We start from the raw sequence: 10630 nt of genomic DNA, 5'->3' as shown, positions 1-10630 counted from the left end.
GTATGCCCCTCCACATCTGACATGGGAGGGCAACTGGTTCACTAGGCAAAGGGAATCCCCCTGTGATCTGTACTAGGTGGATGGGGGGAAACAGGGGGACTCCCCTCATCAGCTGCTCCACCAGCCCACTGTAGCCTCCAAGAGGTGGGGCCTGGGGAAAGGGGAGTCTGGCACCCAAAGAGGGAGATGCTGTCTCTATGGACTAAGCAAAAAGGACTCCCAGAGGGTCTGGTGGTGTATCACAAACTGGCATATCTTTAATTTCTTTCAGGATTAATATCCACTCATTTCTGGTTTTCAGGCATGATATACAATGCAAAACACAGCTGCTTCTGCTGAGCCACATTTCCAAGACTTAACACCCATACCAATGTAGATTCTACTCAGCCCCAGGGGAGTCAAGAACTTACCCTGCATGCTTACAGGGGGTCCAGACATGCCCTTCCCCAGTTTTTCCATTTTTTATTCCATCTTTTTCCTTAATGCAGAAAGAAAAGCCAGAACTGCTGCACAGTGCCTTCCGGATGCTGCACTCGGAGCCCTCCATCTGGAAGCGTCCAGAATGCCTGTGACATCTACAGCAATATCCCATTACACACAGCACTCACAGACTTTATGAATGAGCCTGCCAGGGAAAGTATCACAATTTTGCAGCAGCAACTCAGCCCAGATTTCTGAGAACATGTGAATTTCTTCTAAGTGAACCCTTTTTGCAAGAAACCTGATAACTGAAAGTGACACTTAGCAGAAAAACAATGCCTTCAACTTCTGTGAAGGATTAGATAGAGGCGCTTGAGACAATCAAAGATGTAGATTAAACAACAGTATCACAACTCCTTTTCTCTGCATATTTTACACACTCAAAACAGAATCTTCTGTTGTCTTCTTCCTTGGTGAGATGAACATAATTCCAGTGTAGTGTAGGTAAAAGATTATTTGTTGTTATTAATTTTTGATTTTTTAATGTTCCCCCAACCAAACAAAACATACAATTGCTTATAGTGCTTAAATAAATCACTTACACTGGATATATTTGAAATGTGCATCCCCATAAATACATACACAGGTGTAGTAATGCAGATATCCATAGAAACAGTTATGCATAAACTACAGAAAAGGCTTATCAAATATCCATACATTTACCCATCCACTGTTGGCTTTTAGTGACATAGAAGGCCATCAATGATCTTGGCTGATTAATGGTATGGGCCTAATAATGATTCTGGGGTTATGCTTCATGAATAGTTGAGATTTGCTTGTGATTATTTGCTTGTGGGTGGGACTCCAGGGAGGTTTGAGACCCTTTGTTGGATAGAAATGCACCTGCTTTTAAGAAGCCGACAATTGTGAGATTTACACTTCAGGCGTATACGATTGGAGTGACTGATGACTGGAGTGTTCCGCATCCCAATGAAGAGGGGTACATTTTTCACTGAGCTTTATAGCTTTCACTTAGATTATGCTACGTTACATAAATATTTGCAAGTGTGGAGCAGAGATGCAAAGCTTTGTACAACTGGGCCATGTCACAATGTGTTGCAATGGAGAATGCTTTTGTTCAGGAGTCCAGACTTTCCATTCCATTTCCTTTCCCTCCAGTTTTCCATTTTTGTCTCCCAGTGTTTCATCATATTCCAGGCCGGCTGAGCATGTGCGGTCCTCACTGGGCTGTTTGTTTGCAAGGGGTTTTCCTCCTCAGCTTTTTTTTTTTTACCCCTCCCTAAGGTTGTTTTGGATAACTGTGAGTCTTGGTATCTTCTCTGCCCCTCTTGGACATGGATGGTGCCATTCTGGCTCAATACAGACTAACAAACAAACTAGTCTGGAACGCCAATGATCTAACTGAGGAAGCGTTTGGCATATATTATTTTGAGTGTACTGAAGAAGCCAGGAAACAGGAGATGCAAACCATTCTTTCAGCTCCACCCCCTGCAATTCCAAACTTCCAAGGCTATTCAAAGATCAATTAAGCGTTAGAATTTGTGTAAACTGCATGGCTCAATGTGCATCATTGTCGCCTTACATGGTTGCACAGCTTCTAAACTTCAAGTAGCCCTGCAAGATGAGCAGATGTTCTATATTCTGATGGGAGCTTTGTCCACATTTGAGTAAGTTTCACAGAAAATGCTTCTGGGTTTGGAGCCACCCCTGAGACCACAGACCCAACTTTCCTGCCTCGTAGTCAGGCTGGTAGCACAAAACGTTTGATCAGGAAATCCACAGATAGGGCCAGCTACCATGTGGTTAAAAGACATCATGGTGGTTAGGATATATTTGTAAAGATCTCTCTAGAGCTGTGCTCTAAGGTGGTTCAGACTAGAGAAACATGGCAACAGTATCTGGTTAAATGATTGTTATACTCTTTGCCAATCAATTCAGCTTTCCAGATGGGATGTTGGACATGTGAGCTTCTCAAGGGCTTTATGTTAGGTGCTAAAAAAAAAAAATGAAGCCCCAGATTCATGCTGCTTGGGCTTCTGAACACCCTGTCTCTGTTTTTAGGTCTGAATTGGCTGTGGGTATGATGTGTGAGGAATCCACTTTGGGAATGAGAATCCATTGGATTTCTTGGACTTGGCTCCCCAGGCTTCAGTCCACATTCTCACAGCCATGAGTCCAGCATCCTGCCAAATTCACCATCCATTTGCGTGGTACTGGCCAGGAATCAAGCCCTGCAGATCTGCTGCACCAGCAGCATCTCTTTTCCGTGCGCACGTGACTTGCAGCCTCTGTTTGTGCTGCACATGGAGAAGAAGAGGATTACCAGTTGCACTGTGTGAGCGCTCACGGACTTCCTTTTGGCTTGGCTCATTTCCAAGGCAGGACCAAGGAGGAGAGGAAGTCCGCAAATTGAAGGGGGGCAGATTCACAGCACCAGCTGTAGATCATTATTTCTTCCTTTGCTAGCTTCCTAGGCTGCATTCTGGATCGGTATCTCTGGAAACAAGGCAGCATCGGCAGCGTGGTCATCATAGCTTTGTATGCATATTGCTATTTCAAGCACAAGCAACTTCCAAGCCACCAAGCCAGTAGCAGCACATCTCCTGCACTGTAGGCCACCCGAGTCTCACGTTGCTTTTTTTTGCAGCCTGCCTAAAACAGTAAAAATGTGGGTGGGGAAGCCCAGCAGGCCAAAATGCATGTTTGCCTTGGTGGGCCACTGTTTAAAAAGGTCAGGTGCATTTTCAATATGCATATTTTTCCTAGAAATTATTTCTCAAGCTGAAGGACAAAGGAAGAACCCATTCTGCTAATGTAAGGTCAGTGGAATAGCATCCTTAATCATGCTTTCTAGCAATTTACCTGGAGCAGATGCTAAGCTAACCTGCCTGCAATTTCCTGGATTTAAAAAATGGTGTTACAGGCATGCTCAACATTTGTGGGGGTGCCCTCTGGAATCAAGCCTGTGCCAGTGCTGTGTAAGCAGCACCTCGCTTCCATGCGTGTGACCGGCAGGTGCTTGTGCCACGCAGGTTGTGGTTGTGCCAGAGGAGTTCTGCCAGCATTCACAGGTGTTCGTGAACTCTTGGCTCAGCTCACTTCCCAAGCCAGGGCTGAGCACTAGAGAGTAGTGCAGCCGACCAGAGCAAGCTGAGTTCCAGCTCCCAAACCTACCACTGAGTGACAGTGCTTAGGTAAAACCTTCTAAGAGGCCTCCTGCTATCCAGCCCTGTTGGTAGGTTTTGCCTAAGTATCTGGCCTGTCACTGTGGGAAACAGGATGCTGGACTCAAGAGGGACTTTTGGTAGCAATTATCAAAACAAGATAGGCTCAAAACCCCAGACACCCACATCAATTCTGCAGGGCTTAAGGGCATTGTGAGCATGAAGCATTGTGGACATTGGGCAGAGACTAAAAAGACTCACAAAACAGACAGGGATTTAAAATATGGGGTTGAAGCAAGGCTTTTAGTAATCTAAGAAATATGCTTTATATACCACTTCCAGAAGCAATTTGCAAATAATAGTAAATAGAAATGCAACAGTTCTCCAAAATATCTTGATAAATATTTTCTAAAGATTTTTTTCTGTTCCTAGGTAAAATTATCTTGTGGAATTATCAAAACAAATTAACATGAATAAAATGGTTAACAGGGGCTAGTTGTTAACCACAGTAACCAGATATATGTGCTGAGAAATAAACCAATTGTACTACAAAGTGGGGCTTAGGAAAAAAAGGAAATGTGTGTTGAAAAAAGGAAATGTGTACTGAAGAATTCTAGTATACATTATAGTAGGAAGACAAGTCAAGTTTTCACCAAAGAATGTTCTCTAATTTGTTTCCTTTCTACATGGAAACAATTGCGTAGGTATAGGAAGACATTGCTGTTTGCTCTTCTCTGGCTTTTCCGTTGACAAACCAAGGTACATGTGGTTTTTCAGGAGGTGAAGAAGGGTTAAGCTGTTTGCAAAAAAGTTCTTCAAAGCTGTTGTTAAAATGTATTTATTTATTTCCACTATACAGTAACTTGGATTACTTACATTGTTACTGGTTCATTGTTTTCCCACTGTACTTTTTCCACTAAATTAAATGTTATTATAACCAGAGGCTATTAAAAGCAATTGGAACCTCAGATAGTGCTGCCACCATTTTATTTAAAATAAAGTATGGCTATAATGTTGTGAAATCTTTTTTCCTCTTGACACTCGCAAATACTGGATATGTTTTTCTGCAAGTGCTGTTTCCCATACTATATTATACCATCTCTTTACATTAAGGTCTTTTGCATCCTTCCAACACTTCGCTAACAACACACATATTGCTGTTGAAAGAAAGGTTTGTTATTTATTTATTATATTTATGTCTTGCCTTTTTTCCTTCTTAAAAGGGTATCTTACACAATTCTCCTCCTCCTGCTCCCAATCTTATCCTCACAACAACCCTGTGAGGTAGATTGGGCAGAGAGGGTCTGCACTGACCCAAAGCCACCAAGGGAACCCATGGCTTTGTGGGGACTAGAACCCAGATTGCCTGAGTCCCAGCCTGGCACACTTAACCCCTATGCCACACTGGCTACTCTATCTAATAAGGTTTGATTTGGACAATCAAATTTATTGAGACATGCCAATTCCTGTGTTTTAAAGGATGCTTTAAAGGATGGACTGGAGGGTGGCATCAGTGGTCCCAATTTTCAAAAAGGGTAGTAGAAAGGGCATGGGGAATTACAGACCGGTTAGCCTTACGTCCATTGTAGGAAAAACAATGGAAAGGCTCATAATAGAGGGAGATCTAGAGATGCTAGATAGGGAAGGGAGGCTGGCAGCCACACAACACGGCTTCCGCAAAAACAGGTCCTACCACACAAACCTTGTGGGATTCTATGACAAGGTTTCGAGATGGCTAAACGGAGGGGATGCAGTGGATGTGGTATACCTGGATTTCAGCAAGGCCTTTGACAAAGTGCCCCATGATATCCTGGAGGAGAAACTGAGGAGTTCTGGGATACACCAAAGCACTGTCCGGTGGATTAGGGCATGGTTGACTGACCGAAAGCAGAAGGTAACCATTAGCGGGGAATCATCAGGATGGCGGCCAGTGACAAGCGGGGTCCCCCAGGGCTCTGTCCTGGGGCTGATCCTGTTTAATCTTTTCATTAACGACATGGAAGAAGGGGTGAACAGTCTGCTGATCAAATTCACAGACGACACTAAAACTGGAGCAGTGGCCACAACTGAGGAGCAGGTACTCCAGATCCAAAAGGATCTGGACAGACTATGAAAGTGGGCAGGAGACAACAGGATGGCGTTCAATGTGGATAAGTGCAAGGTCTTGCACTTGGGGCATAGGAATAGCTGTCATAAGTACAGGTTAGGTGATAAGTGTCTGGAGAGCAGCACTTGTGAAAGGGACCTCGGGGTGCTGGTTGACTGCAGGCTAAACATGAGTCAGCAGTGTGATGCGGTGGTCAAGAGGGCGAACGCCACCCTTGGTTGCATAGCCAGAAGTGTGGCTTCTAGATCAAGAGAGGTATTACTACCACTCTGTACAACTCTGGTGTGCCCGCAACTGGAGTATTGTGCTCAGTTTTGGGCCCCTCATTACAGAAAGGATATAGCCAGGTTGGAGTCAGTGCAGCATAGGGCCACAAGGTTGGTGGCCGATTTGCAGGGGATGGGGTATGAGGCGAGACTGAGGGAACTGGGTCTCTTCAGCCTGGAGAAGAGGAGACTCAGAGGGGATATGTTGGCGACATACAGGTATGTGAGGGGGTGTCACACGGAGATGGGTAGAGACCTGTTCTCCCCTGCAGAGGAAGGCAGGACGTGCTCCAACAGAGCAAAGCTCAGGGAGCCAAGGTTCCATTTGGATGCCAGGAAGCACTTCCTGACATTCAGGACCCCGAAAGCGTGCAATGGGCTTCCACGAGAGGTTGTTGAGTCCCCATTGGTGCGGGTGTTCAAGGATAGGCTGGACATCTACATGGTGGGCATGTCATGAGCAGAGCCGGCTGGTGCTGGAGGTCAGACTAGATGGCCCGGGAGACCTTCTGACTCACTCTGTTTTCTATGTTTCTATTATGTGTTTTAAAGGATGGGATAATATGAATCAGCAAGTCCTAGGGCCTAACTTGGTTTTAATGTAAGAGCAACCCTTGATTGTTTCTATGTATTGGTTAGTTGTGCTCCATGTACATTAAACACTTCTGAAACTTGTAGAATCAGTAGCTCAGCATATGCTTTATCATATTCAGCTGTAAATCTGTCAGGGCCTGGTGCTAAGCTAAACATAAATTTTTATAGCATTTTTAATTTCTTCTAATGATATAGACTGTTCACTTGCTAGACTGCTGATCTTGTATTCTTGGTGATAAACTTTTATAAATTCACTATGTATATTTCTGACTTTATATACATTTTCATATAATTTAGTGTGCTCCATTTCATTTACACTATATTTTTATCCCTTATTCCATTTTAAAGCTATTCCTTTTTTGCCCGTTTGCTAACATTTTTGTTCCCTTTCCACCAAATTCACAATAACTTTGACATAAAGCGAATTTATCATTGTGTTATTAATTTGTAACAAGTTTAGTTTTGTCCTTTTTTCTTCCCATTTTTGTCTAATAATTTGTGATCCTGTATATTTATATTGGAATGTTAAGGCTTCTAGCATTTTTTCTCTAATTCTGACTTCTGTTTTTAGTGTTATTCCGGATAATGGCCATTTCTTTAATTTCTTGCACTCTTATTACTGCTTTGATACAGTCCCACCTCACCCATTCTGATGTGTCATTCACATGGTTTTCTCTGAAAGAGTTACTATTCTGTCAGGTATTCCACTTTTAGAAATCAACCATGTGGACATGTGCAAAAATAGTGCATACAATTCTGACCACAATTCATCTGATGAATTTTTGCCCTACATTCCTCTATATCGCTATTTGTTTACAGTGCTGAAATGTCTCTCTTGTTTGTTTAATACTACTTACTATCATAGCTGCTGTTTCCTCTTGCAAATTCCATTTAATATTCCCACCTACAGTATCAATCATTCTGCATCTGTGAACTTAAGTAATAATTTAAAAATTCTGACAATTCTGACCATTTTAACTGTATTTTCAGCTGTATTTCTCTAGCAACATTCTGCCTAGTGGTAAAGCTGGCCCTGTGAGACCCTCAGCTTGCCATCCCAGTGAATACATGTTTAATGTATGTTTAATCTGAACACCTGACCATGGCTTCTTCAGGTTGTAGGTAAATACAAATATGTATTTTTAACTATTTAATAATTATTATTAAACCATTAAACAAAATTGTTAAAATTATTAACAATTTTAATAATTTAACAATTATCCTTGCTATTTTTATAGGTGTTCCAAAACAGTACAACAGAACAGTAATATTTACTTTTTTAGGGGAAGGGGCAGAATAAGAGATAAAATAGGATCATTCATTGTACAAAAGAAGAGTTCTTGCAAGTCATCCATCATATCCCTTCTCCTTTCACATACTGTTGTCTCTCCAGAAAGAAAAGTGGTAGGAAAGCACAAGAGAGTCCATACTCACAGCACAAGTGAATATGTATTAATTAATTTTGATAAACAAATCCTGTTTTGATAATCATCTAACTTGCCTAAGTTAATGTCTTCAGTTCTCTGCTGAGGTGCTTATCAGAGTCTGTACTCCCATGGCATGTCCCCATTTTTGGACAATCTGTCAAATCCAGTCTTATTTATTTTATTTAGAAATTATTTATTTAGAATTGTTGTATGCCGTCCCATCACTTATAGCCTTGGGACAGCTAACATAAAATCAGGACAGCTCTTCTGGCTACTGTGGTCCTTTTAAGTATCTGCTCGCATAGATTGGGAGAGGACAACTGGTGGCTTTCTAGATGGTTTGACCCACAGCTCCCATCCGCTCTGGTGAAGCTGGCTAATGTCAGGAGATATGAGAGCAGTAGGCCAAAAACTTCTGGAGGGCCACAAGCTGCCTACCTCCTGCTTTTGAAGAGTAACAAGGCAGGATCTAATTAGACTTGTGCAATGGCAAATAACACTTTTCAGAACTCCACAACATGAGGCCACTTCAGCCCACGTGTGAATGCAGTTTCCGTAATACAAGATGCCATGAGCATATCAGTTTTAAAGAGGACTCCCTATTCACTGTTTGCTGGTCACTTCAGGTAGATCAGATTCTATTTGCTCCAAGAGCTGGTGTCCCTGTCAGTCAGCCATGCAAAGGTGAGGTGCCTACTCAGTCCTGACCCTTCTTCTATCCTGAGAGTGCAATGGGCATCGCTCCAAGATCCAAAATATTCAGAAGAGCATCTGAACACTATGGCAAGAGGAAGGAGAGGTCATTCCTGTGGATTCCAGAATCAAGCAATGATTCGGGAGGTGCCGAGGGAAGGGAGCAAGTCTATTGCCTGTGAGCAGTTGTGAGCATCTGCTGTTTCTGTGCATCTGCAGGGGTCATTCTTCTGCTTGCCTATGTCCATCCCGAAGGACACCTAAGTCTTACTGCCCAGTGGAAGCAGGGGGCATTCCTGTGGAGCATGCCTCAGCTATGGACCCATGGAATACTGAGAGGAAACAGCAGCCTGATCAGCCAGGAGCAGGCAGCCGGCGTCTCCTCCTCCTGCGTGCTTCCTTCTCTCAGCTTAGTGCATTCCTACGGCCCCTTGAAAGGACACCTGGAAAACACGGCGAAGTTTCCTCAACCCAATTTGTATGTAAGCATTTTGATTTGAAGTAGTTTTGTGTGAAATGTAGAGGTGTAATTAATGCAGGGATTTTGATTTGAAGGTGATTCCTACCATCTTCAGGGATTCCCTCTGGCTGCTGGGAATGACACAGTGCCTTTCAATGGCAATTCCGTGTCCTTCGTATTCGTATGTCCCTTCAGAGAACTCAGTGTTGCAAAGAGGGGCTGTGTTCTCACACACCTCTAAAATGCTAGGATCCAAACAGTGAGCAACTGACTAGAGGGAGTTAGTAAGAGTAGGTTAAATGCAACATGTGAATCTTAACTTCTTCTTTTTTCTTTTTCAGCTTCTGTGCCTGTATCTAGTCTTTATTAGAATTCCCTGTTTGTATGGTGCCTTTGACTTTGTTCTTGTTGCGACTCCAGAATGAAAACAAACACTTTCAACATGACCTTAAATGAGGCTAGTTTTAGGACTGGAAAAAAGTCCAGCCATGAAACAACACGGAGCTTCATGATCTTGAAAGGGGACACGTCCCAAACCACTATCCACTCTCATAGCACATCTGCTTCCATGCACTGAAACATGTCCATCATGGATCAACCACTTATTTGCAATAAAACATGCCAGAAAACATGGGTTTGAGGCATGGATTTTCTTGGACCCTCATGATTTTACAGGGAGAATCCTCTGAATAACTATCCAATCACATTGTGCACCTGTCTTCATAAAATGAACCATGAAAAGAAATGATTCAGCACTTGTTGCTAATGTTCTCTGAATGGAGATATACAATTCAATTTATAAAATTAAAATGCCCCATTAAATAGAAAAATACAATATAAATATTCAAAAGAATGAAACATTATAAATGATAAAAAGCATGGGAATCAAATAAAACAGGCATAATAATGTAGAACTATATTTCTAACAGGCCTGGGAGAAAAGAAAGTCTGGCACCAAAAAGGCAGCAGTAGAAGTTGGGTGCCACCACTACGAAGGCCATCTCTCTTGTCGCCACCCACCTGGCTCCCTTTGGGGGCAGCACTTGGAGGAGGCCTCCTGAAGATCACTTAAGGGTCCAAGCAAGTACCTATGGGAGGAGATATGTCCTTGAATACTCTGGCAAGTATCCAATTGAAAGAAAAGGCACATTGGATTATCATATATGAAGACAGAGACCCACGGTGGCTATCACTACTGCATCTGTTTCCAGGGACTTTGAGCTAGTCATTGCTGGAAAAATTGTGCCAGACTAGATCAGCATTTGTTCTTTTATAACCCATAATGAATGTGGGGTTTTTTTCATCTGAAGGACAGAGACAGTTTTCTATTCACTTGTGATGATTTTTTCTTTTGTTTTTTGCTGAACTGCGGTTACATGACATTTTGTCAGATTTTCTGAGTGTCATACTGTCAGGAAACCCACTGCAGAGCATTTACCACAGCTAAACAACAGACAGTCATAAACATGGAGTAAGGA

Source organism: Varanus komodoensis, unplaced genomic scaffold (assembly GCF_004798865.1).
Source record: "Varanus komodoensis strain SLA01 unplaced genomic scaffold, ASM479886v1 scaffold7_1, whole genome shotgun sequence".
NCBI lineage: Eukaryota > Metazoa > Chordata > Lepidosauria > Squamata > Varanidae > Varanus > Varanus komodoensis.
The sequence above is the reverse complement of the archived record's forward strand: the minus strand, read 5'-3'. Positions refer to the sequence as shown.